Below are 23,027 nucleotides of genomic sequence, written 5' to 3'. Positions count from 1 at the left end.
TTTTAGCTTCTTGTGGCAATGTCTGGCATCTACACATGATCTTCTGGGCTCCTCCAAAGGGCTGACATTGCTTCTCCAGCTCTGTCTTCTATATCACTCTAAGCTCAAGTTGATCCACTCCACTACTGTTGCTGTTTTTAGTGGTCGTCCCATGTTACTGACATCGCCAATACACTGGGATCTTCCAATTCAAATAGGCTGAACCAATAACTTTTCATAGGCTCTCTTCATCGCGCCAAGCCTCAACTCCTTTGCATGGTCCCATCCGTCCTGGGCCATCAACTACAACTGAGGCTGCATCTTCACCAATGGCTTTCCATGGCTTCTCACGTTGCCAAACCTCAAATGCTCTTCATGGCCCCTTCATGCCTTTAAAACTCTTAGACATTACCAAGTACAACTGCAGCATGAGGTACAACCTTGGCTACCTTTGGAACACAGCTTCTCTCTGCTCTCAGAAAACACTTCCCAGAAGATTTCACTTCAGTGATGCTGGTCTCTTCTTAATCAACACTAATTTCTTCACTCCAGCTAACCAGCATCAACTGTCCCAGTAGTCCCTTTCATTTTTCACTGTAAAGCCAGAGTCACATGGCCGAAGCTGCCAACTTCTGCTGTTTTCCAGATCTGGAACATGGCCTTCTTGTTCTATTACATTATCACTATCTTTCTGTTTTCTAACTCCTTCACCGTCTTGGATCTTGCTCTGTAGATTGACTTTGAACTCAGAGATCTGTATGCCTGTCTCCTGGGATTAAAGATGTGTACCACCATGCCTGCATCAAAGCTTAGCTGGATAGGATCTTGCCCCAAAGTCCCTGTCCTTTAATCTGCTATCTCCAAGAATACAGGATCCAGCTCCATTTCACTTCCTAGTGCCCCTTTAGGGACCATATATTTTATATATTTTTCTTTCTAAGTTTGCTTTGCTTGTTCAAAATGCTCTTCATGAGAATTAAACAGAGAACAAAGTCTGTGATGGGAATTTCTGAGACTTCCTTTGTCAATGCAATTCATCTGAGTCTTTTCACCCTAGCCTCAGGCAGACTCTTCACAGAAGAGCAAACAGCAGCCACGTTCCTCACCAAAATACCACAAGAACAGTCTCTAGTTCACATACTGAAGTTCTTCTCCACTGCAGCTCTTGGACCAGGTCTGTACAATTCAAATCACTCTCAGTGACAAAGTCTTCCATATTCCTACTAGGCTGGCCCATTAAGCCCCCTTTAAAGCATTCCACTACTTTCCATATCCAAAGTCCCCAAATCCACATTCTTCCAAAAAAAAGTATGGCCAGGCCTATTAAAATAATACCACACTCCTGGTACCAACTTCTGTATTAGTTAGGGTTTTACAGACCTGTAAAAAGACACCATAACCAAGGTAACTTTTATAAGGACAACATTTAATTGGGGCTGGCTTACAGATTCAGAGGTTCAGTCCATTATCATCAAGATGGGAACATGGTAGCATCCAGGCAGGCATGGTGCAGGAAGAGCTGAGAGTTCTACAGCTTCATCTGAAGGCTGCTAGCAGGAGGCTGGCTTCCATGTAGCTAGGATGAGGGTCTTAAAGCCATTCCTACTTCAACAAGGCCACACCGTCTAATAGTGCCACTCTCTAAGCAAAACATATACAAGCCATTACAAATACTGTCAATCAGTGTGATCTACCTGACTTTTAAGGGAGATGTTATCTAACAGCAGCACAGAGCACACTCCTCATTGTGTTGTTAGAATACTCACCAGGAAATACCACATTCTGGGCCATAAAAAGAACTTTTACAGATTTAAAGGGAAAAAGTAAGATGAAATATGCTTTTTTAACTACAACAGAATTAAAATTAAAATAGCAATAATAATAATTTTAAAAGGTGACTTTGGACCTGATGCTCAGGCCTGTAATCAACACTCAGGATGCTGAGGTAAGAGAATCATGTGTTAAAGGTTGACCCGTTCTACACAGTATGTTCCAGGCCAGTCTACTTTTTACTTAATAGCAAGAGCATGTTTCAGAAAATGATCAAAGAAACAAAGAAAGAGAATCTCCAAGCATGTGGAGGTTAAACACCATACTTCTGGGAAAAACCCTGGGAGAACTTCAAAATATTTTAAGTAAATGAAGATAAAAATAAACATATCCAGGTAGACGCAGGGTAAGGCACACACTTATAATACCATCCTTTGGAAGTATGAGGCTTAAATTTAGAGATAGCCTCAGCTATAGGAGTTCAAGGCCAATTTAAGCTTCATAGCAAGACCTTGTCAAACAAAACAAACTTGTCAAGATGAGTAGATTCCAGCAAAACAAGTGTTTCAAGGAAAAGTAATACAATTGCATGCACATTTTAGAACACACATAAGATCTTGAATCAATAACTTAATCATTCAGACAAAACACGAACTAAAGAAAGAAAACTAGGAAGAGAAACGAAAGAAAACAGGTAATGAAAGAATAAAGCAAGCAGGAGCCAAAAATAAAAACATGAAGAGAGTCTCTGAGGTCAAAAATTAAGAAAGAGATAGAAAAATATGACTAAACCTTGTTTTTACTGGAAAAGGCAACAAAATTGATAAGCCTGTAGCTTAGGAAAATAAAAAGATATGGAGAATAGTTAGACTACATACAAGCCACTGCCCTGGGAAATGAAATAGAGGTCATTGTGTTGGACCCCAGGACATCAACAGGGCCATACGAGAAGCTATGACAGTTCTGTTTACAAACTTGCTAACTTTGGTTAAACAGACAATTTATAAACTCCTACAAAGGGAAGTAAATTTGTTAATGTGCCTGCTTAGTAAATAAATGGAATCAATAAATGAGCTTCAATAAACTAACAATAGGGCTACTGGGCTTTAAATATTACAGAATAAGTTATTTCAATCCTCATTTATTTACCCCCAATGAGCAACAAATAGAATACCTGATAATACATTCTATAAGGCAAATATGATTCTAATATCAAAAGCCTGGTGAAGGGAGCACACAGGAAGGAAAACTGCATGCCAAGACAGCATATGCACTTGGCACAAAGTCTCAGAAAATTATGAGCAAATTAAATAAAAGTATGTATAAAAATAGTGTGTATGCTATCAACCAAGTGAAATTTAAACCAGATATGCAATTATTGGTTGAACATTTGAAAAATCAATGTTATTTACACATCAAAAATCTGAGGGAAAATTATGTTGTACAAGAAGTGTATTTGATAAAAACTAATATTCATTTATGAATCAAAAACAACAACCGAAATCTAGTCATATTGAACTCTTTGTAGCTACATGAAGGACTTTCTCAGCATAGACAGAGGGCCTATACGCATGTTAATGGTTGAAAACTGGAGGCTTCCCCTTCAGATCCAAACAAGGCACAGATGCACTTTGCCACCATTGATATTCAGAGTTGTGCTAGAGTTCTGCCCAGTCTGATGAGACAGGACGGAAGAATATCCAGCCTTGTCTTTTTCGCCAAAGGGATCATTTGGGTGGAAGTTTCCATGTATAACTGATGAACAATCCAGCAAGGGATAAACTATCGGGTTACTAATCCAAACCTGTTACCTTTATGCGAACAAGCATTGAAAATTGAAATCACAAAATAGCATTATTTTATTAACACTAGAAAATCAAAACCCATATCAAAGCCAGTCATGGCCATCTGTAATCCCAGTTTTGGGAGGTAAAAGTAGATTTATTCCAGGGTTTCCAGGGCTTTCTGGACAGCTAGTTTAGGCAATACAGTGATCTCCAAGATGAATATGAGACCCTGTCTCTAGAAATAAGATTAAGTACAACGGAGGATGACAACAAACATTAATCCCCAGAGTCCACATGTGCACTCATGGGCAATCATAATTGAATAAACATGCGTGCTTGCACACACACACACACACACAGAGAGAGAGAGAGAGAGAGAGAGAGAGAGAGAGAGAGAGAGAGAGAGAGAAAGAGAGAGAGAGAATCCCATCTCATTAAAAAGGATCTCATTAAGAAGGATCTGAACATAAATGTTATCAAAGAAGATGTACAGCTTCTTAGTAAACACATGAAAAGATATTCAATAGCATTGGTTAGCGGAAATGTAAAATTTAATTAGTCACCACTTCACTTCCATTTGGCAAAATTAGGACAAGTATTGCTGTAGGTTCCAATTGTTAGAGCAAATGCACAATACCAGGGATTTCTCTTAGTGGTAGTCCCCAAGTGCATACTCATTCTGGTAGACGGTGTGTGTTAGATTGTTATAGCACTTAACTTACCTCAGTAAGGCAGCACTCACACCTAGGTTGATACCCAATGATCTAGGAGTCAGAGGTCAATCTGCACACAAATGTTTATAGCAGCTTTACATTTACAGTCTCCAAATGCTGGAAGCTAATAATAGGTAAAGGGAAGCAGGGATTGTGAGGTAGGATATACATATGAAGATATACAGTCTCACACATGAATTTAATTTCATACTACCCAGTGGTAACAGTAAACAACTACAGAATTTGTATAAAGGTAAAGAAGAGCCTTCCAAGGTAGGAGTGCAGAAATAATAAAAACTCTGTTGCTTATGTCGCCATCCCTAGAATTATAAATAAGCACTCCACACTGAGCTGGCTCAGTGGGCTGTGCTTATGGGTTTGTTTATTATATACATATTTGACAACAACTCTAAGAAAAGAAGAGGCCGGTAAATTTTGGAGAAAGCTTGGTGGAGGCAGAAGTGGGGAGGGTAGGAGGGAGGAGAAGGAGGTAAATGATGTAATCCCTTTTCATTCCTCTTAATCCATTGTCTTAAAAATGTGATTTTAAAAAAGCCAATGCTGGTTAGAAGGCAGCAATATGAAAGAAATAATGAAAGGCTGTTGATCTTCAGGACATGAAAACTATTTTGCATGGTCGATATAATAGACATACCATATTCTGTGTCCACAAAACCTACATTACCTTACAGTCAACAGGAGGAAACTTAAAGCATGCTAAACTAAACTTCATTTTTTTCGTTTTTTGTTTTTTTTCATCTTTATTAAATTGGGTATTTCTTATTTACATTTCAAATGTTATTCCCTTTCCCAGTTTCCATGCCAACATCCCACTAAGGCTCCCCCTCTCATTCTCTATGGATGTTCCCCTCCCAATCCTCTCCTCATTACCGCCCTTCCCCCAACAATCCCATTCACTGGGGGTCCAGCCTTGGCAAGACGAAGGGCTTCCCCTCCCAATGATGCCATTACTAGACTATTCATTGCTACATATGCAGTTGGAACACAGGGTCAGTCCATGTATAGTTTTTGTGTAGTGGCTTAGTCCCTGGAAGCTCTGGTTGGTTGGCATTGTTGTTCATATGGGGTCTCGAGCCCCTTCAGCTCTTCCAGTTCTTTCTCTGATTCCTTCAATGGGGACCCACTCTCAGTTCAGTGGTTTGCTGCTGGCATTCACCAATGTATTTGCCGTATTCTGGCTGTGTCTCTCAGGAGAGATCTACATCTGGTTCCTGTTAGCCTGCACTTCTTTGCTTCATCCATCTTATCTAGTTTGGTGGCTGTATATGTATGGGCCACATGTGGGGCAGGCTCTGAATGGGTGTTCCTTCAGCCTCTGTTCTAAACTTTGTCTCCCTATCCCCTCCCAAGGGTATTCTTGTTCCTCTTTTAAAGAAGGAGTGAAGCATTCGCATTTTGGTCATCCTTCTTCAGTTTCATGTGTTCTGTGCATCTAGGGTAATTCAAGCATTTGGGCTAATATCCACTTACCAATGAGTGCATACCATGTGTGTTTTTCTGTGCTTGGGTTACCTCACTCAGGATGATATTTTCCAGTTCCATCCATTTGCCTATGAATTTCATAAACTCGTTGTTTTTGATAGCTAAGTAGTATTCCATTGTGTAGATGTACCACATTTTCTGTATCCATTCCTCTGTTGAAGGGCATCTGAGTTCTTTCCAGCTTCTGGCTATCATAAATAAGGCTGCAATGAACATAGTGGAGCATGTGTCTTTGTTATATGTTGGGGCATCTTTTGGGTATATGCCCAAGAGAGGTATAGCTGGGTCCTTAGGTAGTTCAATGTCCAATTTTCTGAGGAACCTCCAGACTGATTTCCAGAATGGTTGTACCAGTCTGCAATCCCACCAACAATGGAGGAGTGTTCCTCTTTCTCCGCATCCTCGCCAGCATTTGCTGTCACCGGAGTTTTTGATCTTAGCCATTCTGACTGGTGTGAGGTGGAATCTTGGGGTTGTTTTGATTTGCATTTCCCTGATGACTAAAGATGTTGAACATTTCTTTAGGTGCTTCTCAGCCATTGGGCATTCCTCAGCTGTGAATTCTTTGTTTAGCTCTGACCCCATTTTTTAATAGGGTTATTTGTCTCCCTGCAGTCTAACTTCATGAGTTCTTTGTATATTTTGGATATAAGCCCTCTCTCAGTTGTAGGTTTGGTAAAGATCTTTTCCCAATCTGTTGGTTGCCATAAATCTACAAAGGTTCTGTAAGGTAAACTTCATTTATGTAGTTAGAGAATTGCAGGGAAGAGTGCAGACTGTGAAGAGAATCGAAATGTGTCACAACTGCATGAAAGAATTTTACTGAAGTGGAATGTACTGAATGGCCTTTTGGAAATACCTGAGTGTATAAAAGTAAAAGCATGAGAAACGCTGCACTCTACATCCTAATGTATAAGTGAGGGGAGGGCTACCCTGTGGTATTGTTATATATGTGTTCTAGAATTGGGTGATTAAATAAGTAGGTTGTGGGTGTGGAAGCCAATGTTTTTTACTGGAGGAGTGGGAGTTCACAAGCAAGCAATGGAAGAAGGCTTTAATTATCCACAGGTCAATCAAGTATATTTGGAAACACCAGTTCAAAATAAAATGTCTAGCTTAAGTTATGGTTTTGGAGGGGTGTGTGTGTGTGTGTGTGTGTGTGTGTGTGTGTGTGTGTGTGTGATTGTTTATGTATCTTTTCTCTAAGAGCTGAGGTCATGGGCAATGTTCTTAAGTGACACATTTTATCAAAACTGAAACAAAAGAAAAACACTACCCAAACAGATACATCTGGAGAAAATGAATTTGCAATTAAAAACCTTCACCTATATAAAGATCTTGTTTCAGATCCATTCGTTAGTGAATTCCTCTTAACATACATCTTAAAAAATAAATAAAAAATATACAAAATCTCAGATAAAATGCCAACTCATTTTAATGAATTCTTAAGATTTCCTCATATGAAATAAATGGAAATATTATAAAAAAACAATTGGAAAGACCAACTATATGCAGAAAAATTATGCAAAAATTCTATCACTTTAGCAACTTGAACCCAGTACTATATAAAAACCACGAGATGCCATAACCAAATGAAGTTAATTCCAGTAATGTAAGAATGCTACAGACATTTAATAAGTGGAAATTGTGATAGAAGCAGATAAATGAGAGAATTTTCATGTTAATGTACAGTGAGCTGGAAAGATTCCTCCGCAACAAGAGTATTTACTGCCTGTGTAGCACCTGAGGAAAGTTCCCTTCACTCATGCAGGTGGCTCTCAACAGGCTTTAATTTCAGCTTCCAAAGAATCTGATGTCTCTAGCCTCCTGGATACCTGCTCTCACATGCTCATACCCACACAGAGACATAGACACAGATAATTTTTAATATAGAAATAATATTTGGCAAAAACAGTAAAAACTCACCCATATCAGCATAATCCTGACATCATCAAAGTAGCAATAGAAAGAATATTTTTTAATTTGATGAAAAACATTCAATAGATCAAAAGCTGACTTTATACACAATAGTGAAAGAGAATCTGACAAAATTATAGACTTGGGGCAGAGATTTGAAGAAATTAAGGCTATTTCTTTGATTAGGGCTTATTAACTGACAATAATTATATGCTTTTGCATGCCAGATCAATTAAAGACTTTAATAGTTTTCATGGGAATATAAATTCGTGTAATGGTTTAGAAATTGGGCAGACAACAGATTCAAAGAACTTCAAAATGGTCGTATCCTTTCACCTAGAGTTCTTATGTCCTAAAATCTACTAGGGAATCTTATCAAAAGTATAGGCAAATATTTATGTATAAGAAAGTTCACTGGACTTTTTTGTGTGTTTTTATTTGTTGAACTCTGAATTGAACTTGACCTTTAACATTGTGATAACAAAGACTCTCCAACTTCCCTTCTTGAGTACACAATTTCTTTCCAGACCATTTAGGGGCTAAATTGTTCTCTACTTTTCTCTGAAAGAGAAAGGACAACTCTGTGTTACTTGTCTTGTAACCCACCACGTACAACACACATATGTATCTACATAGCAATATGCAATGTACTTGCTGTTTTTCATATGAGCAGAAATACATATAAAAGTTTTACAGAACTGTCAGCTATACTCTCTGTGGACCCATGAAAAATCTGGTGGCGGGGGAGGACTTGTGTTATAACAGCAAAAATGATAGCAATTATAGCTACTACTGAGAGGTGAGGCTAAGAATTTGGTATGAATGTATAAGAGGAATTTATCTAATAGTTATGTTTATAAACAAAGGCAGAAAAACATTTCACTATTGTGCCCAATAGGTGATACATTTTATAAATTAATTCATAGTTCATCTGTTGTGTAATATTAGGATATCATATATGTGCAGAAACTATCATTAAAATGTTTGTTCACCTTTGAAAGTGCATTTAAACGGCCTAATAATACTTTATTATATGTTAATAAACGTGTAACAATTAATTATAAAAACATTTCAAATTTACCTCATGCTAGTGATAAATATTATCATAGGATGCGCTGGAGAGATGACTCAGAGGTTACAAGCACATATAGCTCTTGCAGAGGACCCTGAGCCATTTTCTGACTTCTGCAAACACCAAGAATATATGCGATGCACAGATGTATAACCAGGAACGATATTCACACTCCTAAAACAAAAATAATCTAAAATATATTATCAGATAAATTGTTTCTTCATTGATTGATTTACATAATGATGTCTACCAAAAACCAAAACCAATAAAACCCTACCTAGAAACAAGCCTTAGGTACCTTAGATGCAAGACTGACAAAGAGAACTCATTGGATTAACCATAATATTATTGCTGCACCAAATAAATTAATTTATAATGCCATTTACCTTGAGCTCATCAAATAAAAGAAATTATATTGGTGTGGTAGGCATTAATCTTATTTAATCTGCAACAGAACTGATAGAGATTGATGGATCATCAGATAGGACTTCTGAATCTTGTGTAAGAGTCATAGAGGGGGCTGGAGAGATGGCTCAGAGGTTAAGAACACTGACTGCTCTTCCAGAGGTCATGAGTTCAATTCCCAGCAACCACATGGTGGCTCACAACCATCTGTAATGGGATCCGGCACCCTCTTCTGGTGTGTTTGAAGACAATGACAGTGTATTACATATATAAAATAAATACGTTTAAAAAAAGAGTCATAGAAATTCAGACTTGATACTGCGACAGTGGGCAATATGATTTGAAGATTCCATTGTTCATTGGTCTCCAGATGAACATGTAGGTTGTACAACCTGTATGACCTACATGTTCATCTGGAAGAGCTTAAAATCATAGACTCAAAAGGTCCATCTTTGATCGACCCATCTTTGATTGACCACACTAAAGGCACTCAAGACCCTTCTCTGTCTAAGCATACCAAATCCTCTTGAGTTTCTGTTTAGTTTCTACATAGGACCAGGAAACCCACAGGATTTTAATATGGGCACTTATCAAAAAGACTCATTTTCATAAGTTTGGTAGATTTTTTTTTAAGTGTAAGGTCCTTGGAAAACAGTGAAAACTCTTCTGTTTGTAGGTGTGTATGATATAACTATTTTCCTTCACTTCCTTCAACAAGAACACAATCTATTGAATACGAGCTGCTGTGATTGATATCAGAACATGGACTGCTGACTTGATATATTCAATAAACAGATAGAAGAAGCCCTGCCCACAACAATGTCTGAAGTGTTTGCAGAAATTCAAATTGATAAGACATGTAAAGAGGCTTCAAAAATAGAGTTTGCTCCTTTGCTTTTTGGCCAAGATGAAGAGGTGAATGATTTGGAAAACAATCACAAAATAAAGGGGCATTTACAAAACTAGTGAGCTGAAACGAATTTTTAAATTATAATGGAACCCGGAGATCTTTTGAATCACTGATGACTACATATTAATATTTTTAATATTCCCCAAATGATTCAAATGTATAGCTAAGTTTAGAAAGCAGGAGATTAGGCACATCCTTATATTCCCACCTTGGTAAATACTCAGCTTCAGTAGAAATGACCACGCCCAGATAAAATCATGCTGTAAAGCCAATTCATTAGATTCTATGGAATCAAATTCACTCTCACCATAAATCAGTCATGGTTTATGATAGGCTAAGCAAAACTGCCAAGCAGACCATTTTCCTATTATCCTCCAACATGATTTCTTCTGTGTAGCAACTGGCCTTCACTTAAGGAAGTTGGCAACCAAGTTAGGGGAGTCTCAGAAAAACAGCTGCCATACTGTACCTTGCCTTGGGGAATGATCAACCCTTCACTTCTGGGAAAAGTTAGTCATCAAACATGTCATCAGCCTTACCAAGCACTTAGTTCCTTTTCCCTTGAGGTAAGACTGACTCACTTTTCCAGAATGACAGCCATAGATGGTAGAGAGACTAGATACGTTAACCAATGCAAGGATAGCTTATCTCAATTTATTCAACGTACATGCCTCTGGGTAACATTAAGTCCAAAAAACCATTAAGCTACTTGAGTTCAAGTCTAGATAGTGTCCTTTGCCTCATAAAAAATTAATTTGGGTATAAATGTAATCCCTTTTTTTCTGACAGCAAGCAGCAGGACTAGCCAAGAAATGCCATGTGGGGCTGGGGGGATGAACTCAGGAGTTAAAATTCCAGATACACAAGCATAGGACCTGAGTTCAGATCCCCTGCATCCATATAAAAATCTAGGACATGGCAGTATGCTACTGTAATTCCATAAGTGGAGGGTTAGAGTCAGGAGTATGGGACATTTGATGGGTTCTAGGTCACTGAGAGACCTTGGCTCTAAAGATATGGGGAAGAATGAGAGAGGAATATGGCTATGTTGGACTTAGGCCTCTACACAAACACACACACACACACACACACACACACACACACACAGAGAGAGAGAGAGAGAGAGAGAGAGAGAGAGAGAGAGAGAGAGAGAGAGAGAATACTACGCCGGAAAGAAGGGAGGGCATCACTAGGTTGAAGAAGGCATTTGAACCAAAATGATTCTGACATCTTCAAAAGTGCCTACTAATTGATGACTTGATGTACTCAATAAACACAAGAAGAAGCCCTGCTTGGACCAATGTATTATGAAGGGCTTGTAGAAATCCACATGGGTAATAGATATAAAAGGGCTTTCCCAAGCCCTTCCTCATTACTTACCTTCACCAGAAGGATAATCCTATTAACACCTTCCTTAGTAGGTCATAATATGATAGTTGGGAATTCTCTCTAGCCCACCACTGCAACTCCCAACCCCACCAGTAAGTCTCCCTGAAGGCTCATATCGTGGACACATTTACCTCAGTTTCTTCAAACCAAATCCAATGCCACAAACATGAAAAGGTACAAATGCATATCACCTTTGTCTTCCTATATGACTGTCAGCTGTTAGTGAACTGGCATCTCTTTACTTAATCTATAAAAGTGCACTCAAAATTTGACCCTAGAAGGTCCTGGAATATGTTAAGGTAGAGAAACAACTTCTAAATCAATGGTTCTCAACTTGTAGGTTGCAACCTTTTTGGGGTCAAACAACTCTTTTACAAAGGTCATATATTCACTTTATATATTCACATTATAATAAATAATAATTGAAAATTACAGTCATAAGGTAGCAACAAAAATAATTTTATGGTTGGATATTTCCACAGCATGAGAAACTGTATTAAAAACTTGCAGCATTAGAAAGGCTGAGAACCACTTTCTAAACTGTACAACTCATAGAAGGAGCTCACATTGCTAGAAGCACTTCTCCATCAGATATATTAATATGTAGGCATCCTGTCTTTTGAAGGGGTCCCAATGTACCAGGACTTACCAAAAGAACATCTTCTATATTATGTATATGTGTACACACATATCAGACAATGATGCAGGGCAATGCAGAATTCATAAAGTGCATGTCAATGATGAAGGATCCTCTTGTTACTGAACCAAGAGTCTCGCTATCTCCTTGGCTTTGAAGACAGAGTCTACCTTCTCTTTCTTTCTGCTAATTTCTTCTTTTCGCATGTTAATTATGACTCCTAGAAGTAATCTGTAGTAAAAGTTCCCTGTAACATCCTTTCTTCTAGACAGTGTTATAAAAGAGGAGCTTGGGGCTGGAGAGATGGCTCAGTGATTAAGAGCACTGACTGCTCTTCCAGAGGTTCTGAGTTCAAATCCCAGCAACCACATGGTGGCTCACAACCATCTATAATGAGATCTGACGCCCTCTTCTGGTGTGTCTGAAGACAGCTACATATACATAAAATAAATAAATCTTTAAAAAAAATAAATAAAAGAGGAGCTTGTTTAATCTTAAAGTTTTAGCTAAGGTGAGTTTACTAATATAAACTAATACAGACCAGGGTTTCTGTGTGTAATTTTAACATTCGTGTTTAATTTATCTTCGCTGCCAGTTCTATAATAACTAAATACTTGCTAGACATCTCCTAGCATTCCTAAATTATTACTAAACTAGTAATAACAGAAAAGCAATTCTATTCATGGTCCCTGAACTCAAATCTTTGCCTAACTCACTCATTTCTTGTTCTTCCCTGGGCTCATATACATATCCTGAGTCTAAACACATCTTTAATGAGTACCTATGAAACCCCAACAATACTATATTCAGAATATTTCCTAAATGTACTTTTTTTTAATTTTCCCTGAAAGAAGCTTAAAGAACTTCCCCATCTCTTCCCCAGATGGTCTATGCTGACAAGACTCCTCTGCTTTCAGAAGGATTTGCTTATACTATACTATCCAATGCAGAATGTTCTAGATTGTTCTAGAAGGTCATCTCTGATGGGTTTGATTCCACAGGTTCCATGTGATGTCCCATCTCTTTCACCTCTATATTTCTCTTCACTCCTACTTTCGCCTTACCTAGAATTCTCCTTCCCTTCTTCTGTGTGTCTTCTAAATCTTGCTCCTTTGTCTTCAGTAACACTTGGTTTAATGATTGACTCTCCGGAATCCCTTCTAGACACCTCATACCTGGAAATAATCCTAGTATCATTAAGCTGTCAAGGGTTAGCCAATTGTATACTATCTAATACCTTGAAGTTTTGATCTCCTTGTATAACTGATACTTGTTCCCTTCCAGTATGACTGTACACCATCATTGATTGGGTGTCTGTTCATAAATGCTTTTTATTTTTTCTTGAGACTGATTCTTTCCCACACATGGCTCAGATTGATGAGTTTCATCTCTGATTTAAGATACTAGTCTGTTATCTATTTTGTATAGATATTTGTTTCAAGTCTTTGTTCTGTGATTTTTGTTCAAGTCTTTGTTTCAGTGTGTGGACATGACCTTCACAGAGGAAATTTTATTATAATAACGAGCAACGTGCAATCTTATTTTTTCATAGATTATACTTCAGACCCTGTACTTGAAAAATCATATTCACAGTCAAGCTAAAGTAGATTTTCTTTCACATTATTTTCCAGGAACTCTTTAATTTCTATTTTACATCTGGTACACTCCTTATTCCAAATTAATCTTAATAAAGGTAAACAACCCATGTGTAAAATGTAGGGGGAGGTGTCCAGTGTTTTCAGAGATAGTTATTGAAAAGAACATTCTTTCTCATCATCCTGTGTCTGCTCCACAGTTAAAAATGTATTGACTATGTGTGTATGAATGTACTTTTTGGTCCTTTTCTCTGTCTCTGTGATGAAGTTTTATTTGGTCCATATACCATTGTCTTAAAGACTGTAACTTTACAATACCTCTTGAAGTTGGGTAATGCCAATATTTCAACTTTGTTACTATCTTTTAATATTGTCTGCTATTCTAGATCACGTTATATAGGGATTTAGAACTGCAAAATAAACTATGATTTTATGTTTCCATGTAGTTATTCCATGTAATCTCCTTTGTACTTTGTACTTATTTACTCAGTGGTGCTCAACCGGAAGCCTGTGTGAACAGGAGATGAAGCCGGAACTCATAGAACATTCCTTATAGCTTGTGATCTTGCCCTTTGAAGGGTACCAATGTATTAGTGAAGAGCATTCTGTAAAGGTAGAGTTTGTCCCTCCACATGTGCCTCCCGAAGATGCTGTTAGTCTAGTAGATGCAATTACAGAACACTTTGTAACTTACACTTCATGGTTCCATGTGCTATCATGGGATCTCTGACTCCTTCCTTACATGTGGTCTCTAGGAAAATGAAGAGGGGGCACATGTTGGCGCCCTGCATCTAACTCCTTATCATCTTCGTGGTTGATCCTACACAGCTGACCAATCTCGTGTACCAAACAAATGATCATGGAGCAGGGAAACTCTGAGGTAACACTGCAGCCTTGCTAGAGATGGTGGTGCTCTTTGGGATGGGGGGGGGTGGGACAGTGAACTCCGGTAGAGTGCATGCAGCCATAACAAGGTAGCATTAGACATGTAACCATTTCCCAGCAAAGGCAACCAGTAAAGTGCAGATCATTTTGCATACCCAAGGCCAAGGTCATTGTGAAATAAAAAAGTATAAACCAAACAAGAGCTAAAGCTCACACTCAGCTGTGGGTGGTTCCGAGGCATGTAGGAAAGGATGTGTCAAGTATAAGAACCTTGGAGACTAGAACAAAAGACCCGTCAAAAGGAACATCTGTCTCTGTCTTGTTTTGGGCTTTATTTTCTTCAATTCCTGTTTTCCTTTTGATGGGTTATTGTGTAGTTGTGGACAGGCTAGTCTCCCTAATTTTCAATGGAGCAGTAATATTTGCACTATAATTTCAGGGACATGGGCAAGAGCTATGGGATATCCAGGGAATGATATGGGACCTTAGTGAACTGTGGCTTACTCTGATTTACTTGCTCCCATTCACTTATGAACACTTGCCCTTCTCACTTGCCTGCTTTACACTGCTGAACAGGCTCTTATTTTTCTGCTGAGAACCCTAATGGAAGCCTTGGCTTCCTTCTCAGTTTCTGCATTCTTTGTCTTTTATTTGTAGCAATTATAAAACATCTTTTACTTTTAGGTCTCTGTCGTCTATAGCCAGCCTTGAATATCGGGGACGAATGATTCTTCCTTGTTTTCCTTATAGCAAATAATGTAGTCCTTGACTCATTCAAAACACACACTATATGAAGGGGCAGACAACACATGTAATCAGGTAAACAAAGGAGTGCATGAGACGCTCGTCCCCTTCTTTGCTCTTCCTGGATCCTTTGATGTAACTAGTGCCTTCTAGAACACCACGAGGTCTGTGGCTAACTTGATCCTGCCTACCGACGGCTCTGTGGGAATTTGTCTTTGCCACATAGGCCAGCCTCTTGTTGAGTTGGAGAGCGATGCAGCCTGGGTGTTGGGAGACAGCTCCACCCCTGAGTCACAGTGCCTCTGGGTTCTGTGGTTCTACTCTGTGTGAAAGGTCTTTCTGTAGCATTCTTGCACGGTGAGTTTTCTAATTAGCTTTCCCTTATAAGGTGCCGGAGGGGACGATTGGTCAAAATGAAGGTCCATAGATGGGATAACAGTGGCCAAGAGATTTTTGCCTTAGGCTGCTGGGTGGGAAGAAGCCTTCCAGTTGACACCTGGTGAGAATTTAATGACTCAGAACTCTACTCTCCACCCCTGGTCTCTCACCCACCAGCTCTCTTTACTCAGCCAGGCCTGGACTTTGAGAGCATGAAATCATGTACATCATAATCACAACTGCACGGTAGCTATCCTTGGGGTTCTTCAAATGGCCAAAAGAAGACGAGATGGCTCCTGAATACCCTTTAGCCCTCACATCTCTGTGAGGAAGTTGCCTTCGACTAAAAGGCTGAGGCAAAACCAAAGAGTTTACAGACCTGTCAAGAGATTGAACAGTAAAGGAACAGCAAGGACAAGCAGACATGATGGTCTTCAGCTTTCTAATGGTTAATATGTGACTGCTTACAGACTAATGTATTTTTAACACATATGTATTTAGTATAGAGTCAATAAATATTTCAGTGTTAGATAAATATTGTAAAAGAAAAATACTGAATTATAAATTCATTCATAACTCCAACATGTATAAACCTTTGTTTTTTACTGGGCATTGTTCCTTTATTTTTTTAATATGTTACCTAAATCCTTAAAGAGAGTCATGATTTTTATTTTACACAGGAATAATTAAGGTGCTAAAATGTGTGGAGTAGTCATTCGGGAATATAGGGATTCAGTTCTTTTCTTAGATTGTCACAGATTGCATAGTGAGTGTCTAGTCATTCATTTCCAATTTCCTGGTACTTCAGGTCTTTCCAAGTTCTAAATTTCTGCCTTCAGAGAGACAAACAGGATTCAGATCCAATGCTAATATAAGCTCAGTCCCTTTAAATGAAGGTTGACCTTTGCATTAGTCTAAGTGTTGTTGTAAGGAAAAGTTTGTGTTTGGTCAGTGAGCACAGACATCTAAACTAAGCCAGTTCCAAGTATGTGGCTCAGATCTCAGTCAATGAAGGGCAGCTTTCTAAATCAGTTCTTTAACCTGATCCATGCTCAAGTTCATTATTGTGCTCTTAAGATCACTGAGCTCTAAGAAGGGAAACAAATAAGATAGCTCTAAGAACAGTTTTGAGGAATCTGCGGTGACTCCAATCCAGAAACAGGGAAGGGACTCGCAGCCTCCACTGCGCCTGTGCTAGTAGTCAAGTGGGGTGTAGAGGCAATTTCAACATTAAAATTACCTCATGTCTTATGATAAGACATAAATTATCCACGGGCCAATTCTTTTCCTATGATGCCCAGACACCAGGACAGGAAAAATGTTCCTAGAATAGATAAATACTGGAGAAGATTCTAAAATGCCCTTGTTTCCAGGGACAGATTCTATCATTTGAAACTATACCCATCTTCAGATTGGGGAAGCTAGTGTGCGAGGAAGGTAAAGAATTTTTAGGTTTCGTATTTGTATTGCTGGGCTGTGGTTTTGATACTGTCGGTTGCCCTTTATCTAGGAGAGAACATTGTCTCAGTTGGACCAGAGGAATCTCCAGCTACATAAAGGCATGGAGAGATGGGTGGATTCTGCTTTTTTGTTGACATGCAACTTTGCTCAGGAAGCTAAAGAGGAGTGTTTGGAACACATGTACCATTTGGAAATAAGGATTTGGCACTGGGTAGAAATATTCTCTGTGTTGGATTTAATTGTGTTGTACTGTGGATTATCAAAGGTGGAGACTGTCCCATGCAGGAGACTGGTAAAAATACCCTTACAGTATTATTTAAAGCTTGCTGAGAAATGATGGCCGTTGAAATGGAAATAATCATAATTCCTGCTCTCGGTGCATCCTCTGTGCCGTTCAACCTCCTTATTTTCTCCATCGCCCTCTAAAAGAGGTTTCCTTTCTTCCATTATATAAGTAAGATGGGATTCCCAGAAGGTAAGCAACTCTTCGAACATCACTCAGCTAGTCATTAACCCTGCTAGAGTACAGCCTGTGAAATTTCTTTCTCTGCTCACTCTTGATTTGTGCTTGAGTCTTGAGTCAGGTGCGTTGCAGAGACGGCAGGATGCAAAGACTGCATCCTGGAATCTAGACCGCTGAGCTGAGAGGCCATCACAGGCAGACCTGATGTTCCTGCTAACATGACTCGAGAAGACAGAGGTTCTCAACTTTCCTAATGCTAGAACCTTCTAATATACTTCCTCATGCTATAGTGGCTCATCCAACCATAAGATTATTTTTTACTCCATAACTGTCATTTTGATACTCTTATGAATCATGTTGTAAGTATCTGTGTTTTCTGATGGTCTTAAGTGATCTCGTGAAAGAATCATTCAACCTCCGAAAGGGTCGCGACCCACAAGTTGAGAAGCACTGGTCTAAGCGATGCTGGGAGAAGCTGGTGTGACAAGAACTAGGGTGAAATTGGAGGACTGTACCTGTTTTCTGAATCTGTCAGGGCAGATCAGAAGTCACTTATCTTTCCTCAGCCTCTAACAAGTCATTTTGTTTAGAAAAGGAGATTATCACCAGACAGAAATGGCACCAATATCCTGACACCTGATTAAAAAGCAGAGTGAAGATAAAATGATTTCTCTATCCTTCCTGGTCTGGGAAGCCAACATCCCTCACCCCCAACCCCCAGGGAAATGGCCCTGTCCCAGCGGCATCTTGCTCTTCACTTTGAAGTTCCTTCTAAACCTGTTTGCTTTTGGAGTTCCAAAAATGTTTGTGCTTGCTGGCTCCCTGCAGCAGGCTGGCCCAGCAAGGTTGCTCATGCTGAGACCATGGCTGGCTTCCCAGGTGAAAAAAAAAGAAAAAGAAAACCACGACAGTTAATTACATCAACCCAATTAGCAGAAGCACCCACCTTGTGCAAGCAAGGCTCACCTGCAGACTCACCCGTCTGGCAAAGGGCCCCCAGGCTTCAGTGGGGAAGCTGCTGAACTGAGAGACTAAGTGTTTACCAGTGACCTCCTTTCAGTACCCTCTTGTCTTACAGATAAGTAAAGGAACTGGAAAAGGACCACTCTCTTACACCACAGTCTGCCGAGCAGCCTGCAGAGAGTGATGGCTTCCAGATTGTTCCACTGGGGAGGAGCAGAGCCTTCCCTCAGCACCTGCCAGTGATCAGAGGTGGAAAGCGATCAGATACTGCCTTTGGTAATGAGGCTGTTTGCTTGCCTCTAACAGAGCCCTGAAGAGGCAGCGCCCTCTCTGAAAGGCAGGCTGGGGAACGTGACAGCTGTTTTCCTTGGCTCCAAGCTCACACTTTCCACCTTCACAAGGAATCCACAGCTCTGGATTCAAAGATGAGATCCAGCCCTCTATTAGCTGCCTACCAGGAGCATGTCGCTTAAACTCTTGGAGCCTTGATATGCTGTTTGCTCAAGGGTGAGTGTGTGCAGTGGAGGGGTGAAGAACCGTCCAGCGACTGACATCGAGTAGGGAGAGAATATCCCTAAAGGGCAGCACTGGGGTAGAACTGTCCCACATTGTGATCGGATTGCTGGCCGAAGGACAATGCCTTGGTCAAGGGCAAAGGGCTCTATTCTGAGACATATGAATTTTGCATTATGAGAAACTCAAAATGAACCCTTTTAAAAGTTGATGAAAGTCACTTTCAAAATTTAGTAAGGAGAATAAGGCTGACAATAAACTCAGAAGAGCCAAGCAGAGTGAACGGACGTGTATATCCTATCTATGTATCAGTGACATCCTTCCTCCCCAAGCCTGCTTTCCTTATCTATCAAGTGGGAATTCAAATATTACTTCCTCTAAGTATAAAAATTCACCTTCTTCCTAATCATGCGATGGCAGTAGCGAGATTATTTGTGCAAATATTTTCTCTACATTCATTTGGTTGACCTGCTTTGAAGGTCCTTGTTGAACTGGGCCCTGTTACCAGCCCTGCCATAGAGCCAGTGTCCCCCTCCCTAGAGCAGCTCCCAGCCTGAGGAGGGAGGCAGACCGTACAGCAAGTATCTCCGTAGTATCATGAATGCTACTGTGTGAAATTCACTGACAACAGAAGGCACCTCAGTGCTGGAGAAGGGAAAGAGAGGAGACATCTTGGTAAAGAGGTTAGTTATCCCAAATGAGATTCCGGGTGAACGGAAATAGCGGACAGACTCACAGAGAAGCCCGGAAAGCGATCACCGCAGGCTCAGAGATGCTCGAGCAAGGGCGAGTGAGAGACTGTTTAGGAATATAGCGTCTATGCGTCTGCTTGGGGGGCTCAGAGACCGCTCTTTACGGTTACACAAGGTGGACTTCTACTCCCCTGTGTTTAAATTCTCCGGTCTCCTGTAACTGGAACCTTGGTCCTTAGCTTCTGCTTGGAAATCCGGGTCAGAACTTAATGGAAAACTTCCCTGTTGAAGACTATGACCTTTTAGGTCTTTTTCTTTCTTTTTTCTTTCATTTGTTTTGCATAATCAATCACTCACCTGCAAACCTGGGGGTTTCCCTATCAGATGACAGGTGACAGGAGTCATGGAAGGGATTCAAATCTTCTAAGGTGGCTCAGTGATGTCAACCCAATTACCTGAGACAGCTTATCTGCACAGCAACGGCCCTCAGGTGTCGGTACCTGTGTGGACTTGGATGGAATTCTTTGCTGGGACACTTGGCTGACAGCAAGTCTGCTCATCCCTGCCTCTTTTTCTTTTTTCCATCCCTGAAGAGAAAGCACTCTCAGCCCCTTGCCATGCCCTAGAGACCTTGCCCGAGTTCTGGAGATAACAATATGCACAGCAACTTTAAATGTGCTGGTAAAGAAAATCTTCAAGGGTGAAGCCTGTATCCCACAGTCCTGCACCAGGGTTAATCCACCGGTTCAGTAATTCCAGTCTATTCCACAAACAGCTGCTTCTCTTGCTTCCACCCCTGTACTGCCCCACCCTTTCCTGCTTTGACCACCTCCATTTCTTTTCTAGAACTCACAGGGCTTCTTCACATTCCAGACTGAATGGGTGAGGCTAAGCATGGAGGGTCTGCTGACTCTGCACTATGCTTTAATTTGTCCTGACAGGGTAGAATGTATTGGTTGTTAGACCTTGCATCTAACATTGCTTTGGAAAACACAGTGCATTAAATATGTGTTAAATAGGATTTAGTGGGTTCGATCATTCCTAAAGGCACTGTCCCCCTTTAACCATCTGTGATCCTCTAAACGCTGAGTCTGGATAAAGGAGGACCCTCTCAGGATCCTACATCCATGGCATGGCACATCAAACCAGGTAAAGTAGCATATTCTATAGGGGAGTGCTACCGAATCACAGAAAGGTCTCAAACAAAGATGACAGTTTAGGAGCTTGTTTTCTCCTTCCCTGTGGTAAAAACCAAGTTCCCAGTGCAGTTCTGTAAAGAATGAGGAAAATGAGGAATGAGGAACACACACACACACACACACACACACACACACACACACACACACACACACAAATGCATGCATACAGGGGGAACTTCCCAGAGGACATTTCAACACAACACCTATCACACTTGCAACAGTGGCCCTCTGCTGTGTTACCAAACAAGATGACAACAGCAGAGTTCTATTCAAGCGCACAGCAAGGAGATCCGTCTGATAATACAGCCACATTGCAGGTTGCTTACTGAAGAGGAAGGTGCCGACCTTACTGGCTTCCTTTGTCTCTACAGGGAATTAGACAGAGGAAGTGGAATAACCGGTCTGGGTCTTTGAGACTGGGGTGTGGCAGCCTTAGCACTTAAAGTATCTCCTTTAAATTTACTGATTCATCTCTTTGTACCTTTTCTCCAAGTCTAAGACAATGGGAGAGAAACTACTCCCCATGAAGATAGCATAGCTGTGGAAAGAAAATCATAGACAGAATGGAGGAAGGAGAGAATACTTCCGTTTTGAAAGCGATGCTATTATTTTCAGTGAGGCAGACTAGAACCCTTCCTCTGATGAGTTTGGGGATCCACCTACTCTTAGGGCCACTGAGCTGGTACTAAGGGAGAAATCTCCCTGGTACTTCCCTACTCATAAAGAGTACTATTTCAGGTCTTCCACACCAGAGGTGAATGCCTCCCTCTATACCATTTTCCAGGATCTTGGGGCAACTTACCCTTGGCTGTGACTCGATTCCTGCCCTGTTATGAAATGCCTGTACCAGTTTGGCACAGTCCCCTGCTTCATTTGCATTTCTCCACATGTGGCGTTCTCATGCCTCTGTGCACATTGCTCTGCTTAGGTCTAGCTTGTGCAATGCCTTACTTCCCTGTGCTAAGGTCTCTGCCTTTTGTATGCCATTTAAGTTTAGGCAGAAAATCAGATTCTGGTCTCTTACTTGCCATTGCCTCATAGACTCTGAGAAGAATCCTACTTGTGGCGTCTTATTGAGTTTGGTGTGCTTTTTCCAATGTCTCTGAAGTCCCGAGTCACCAAGTTAGAACGGGTAACTCTCAGTCCATTGTTCTTCACTCAGCTTGCTCATTTCTGCTTTAATCCCCTGTGTATGAGCTCATGTATTCATTCTTCTGTGATATGTGCCTCTTTATTCTCTGGAACTAGAGTGGTGAGTATATTTCCATCCATCTTAAAGGAGTGCAGTCAGTAAATAAATAAATCAGGTCAATTCTACGTAGAGCGTTTGATATAAAAGCATGAAAATGTTAACCAGAGAAAGGCAATGCTATTGATAACTGCAGAAGTTCAAATGGAAAGAGATACTGCGGCCACTTGGCCCAGGAAGGTAGACTATGATTTCCCACCTGCCACAGATGGGACAAATGGAAACTCATGAGCATTCTTTATGTCTAAATAACAAAAATGAAAAGCACAAGTATGCCAGCCAACACTAGGAGCGGGAAAGCCAGCAGTACTGACTATAGGGCAGAGGGTATTGGAAACAAAACAGTGAGGTCACTGGTCCCAATGTTATGAGAAATTATAATAACTTAGCTGGTGGGTAAGAAAAATAGTGATAGTTTTGTAGACTGACAGGGTTTAACTTGTGTTCTTTAAGTATTACCCATTTCTGTGCTTAGAATAGACTGAATGGAGACAAGAAAAGAAGAAAAGAGAAATGCTAATGGGTTACTTTAGAGAAGATATGTTGAGTGCTCCTAGCAAGGTACTGAGAATCCTGGTGACACAAACGTGTTGCCTGTGGAGAACAGAGATGGACACAGCTTGGAATCATGGGTGTAAGGAAGGTCAAGGACTGGAGAAGGGTAGGGCAGCTTGCTCAGGAGAGAATCTGAACTTAGCATAGAATGGTAGGCATCATAGAAGGCTTCTTAGAGGAAACAGAACATCCCAGAGTAAAGCAGATACATGAGGTAGAGTGACCAGCTGTCCATGCTCTCCTAGGAT

At 40.3% G+C, this 23,027-nt stretch overlaps 1 long non-coding RNA gene across 2 annotated transcripts; it reads right to left on the bottom strand.

Moving 5' to 3' along the window:
* Positions 1-1,385: 1,385 nt before the first annotated feature.
* On the bottom strand, positions 1,386-21,912 carry LOC148002662 (uncharacterized). 2 transcript variants are annotated; one of them, XR_015633760.1, is made up of 4 exons: positions 21,778-21,887; positions 13,147-13,257; positions 8,751-8,915; positions 1,386-1,620 (listed from the first exon to the last, which is right to left on the bottom strand). It is a non-coding gene; the product is annotated as an uncharacterized LOC148002662 (long non-coding RNA). The 2 variants fall into 2 exon arrangements; XR_015633759.1 differs by lacking the exon at positions 1,386-1,620 and adding an exon at positions 7,164-8,230 and having other exon boundaries at positions 21,778-21,912.
* Positions 21,913-23,027: the final 1,115 nt, after the last annotated feature.

The sequence above is a fragment of the Rattus norvegicus genome, chromosome 11 (genome assembly GCF_021556685.1).
Source record: "Rattus norvegicus strain SHRSP/BbbUtx chromosome 11, alternate assembly SHRSP_T2T, whole genome shotgun sequence".
NCBI lineage: Eukaryota > Metazoa > Chordata > Mammalia > Rodentia > Muridae > Rattus > Rattus norvegicus.
Note: the sequence above shows the minus strand (reverse complement) of the source record. Positions and strands in the feature narration are given on the sequence as shown.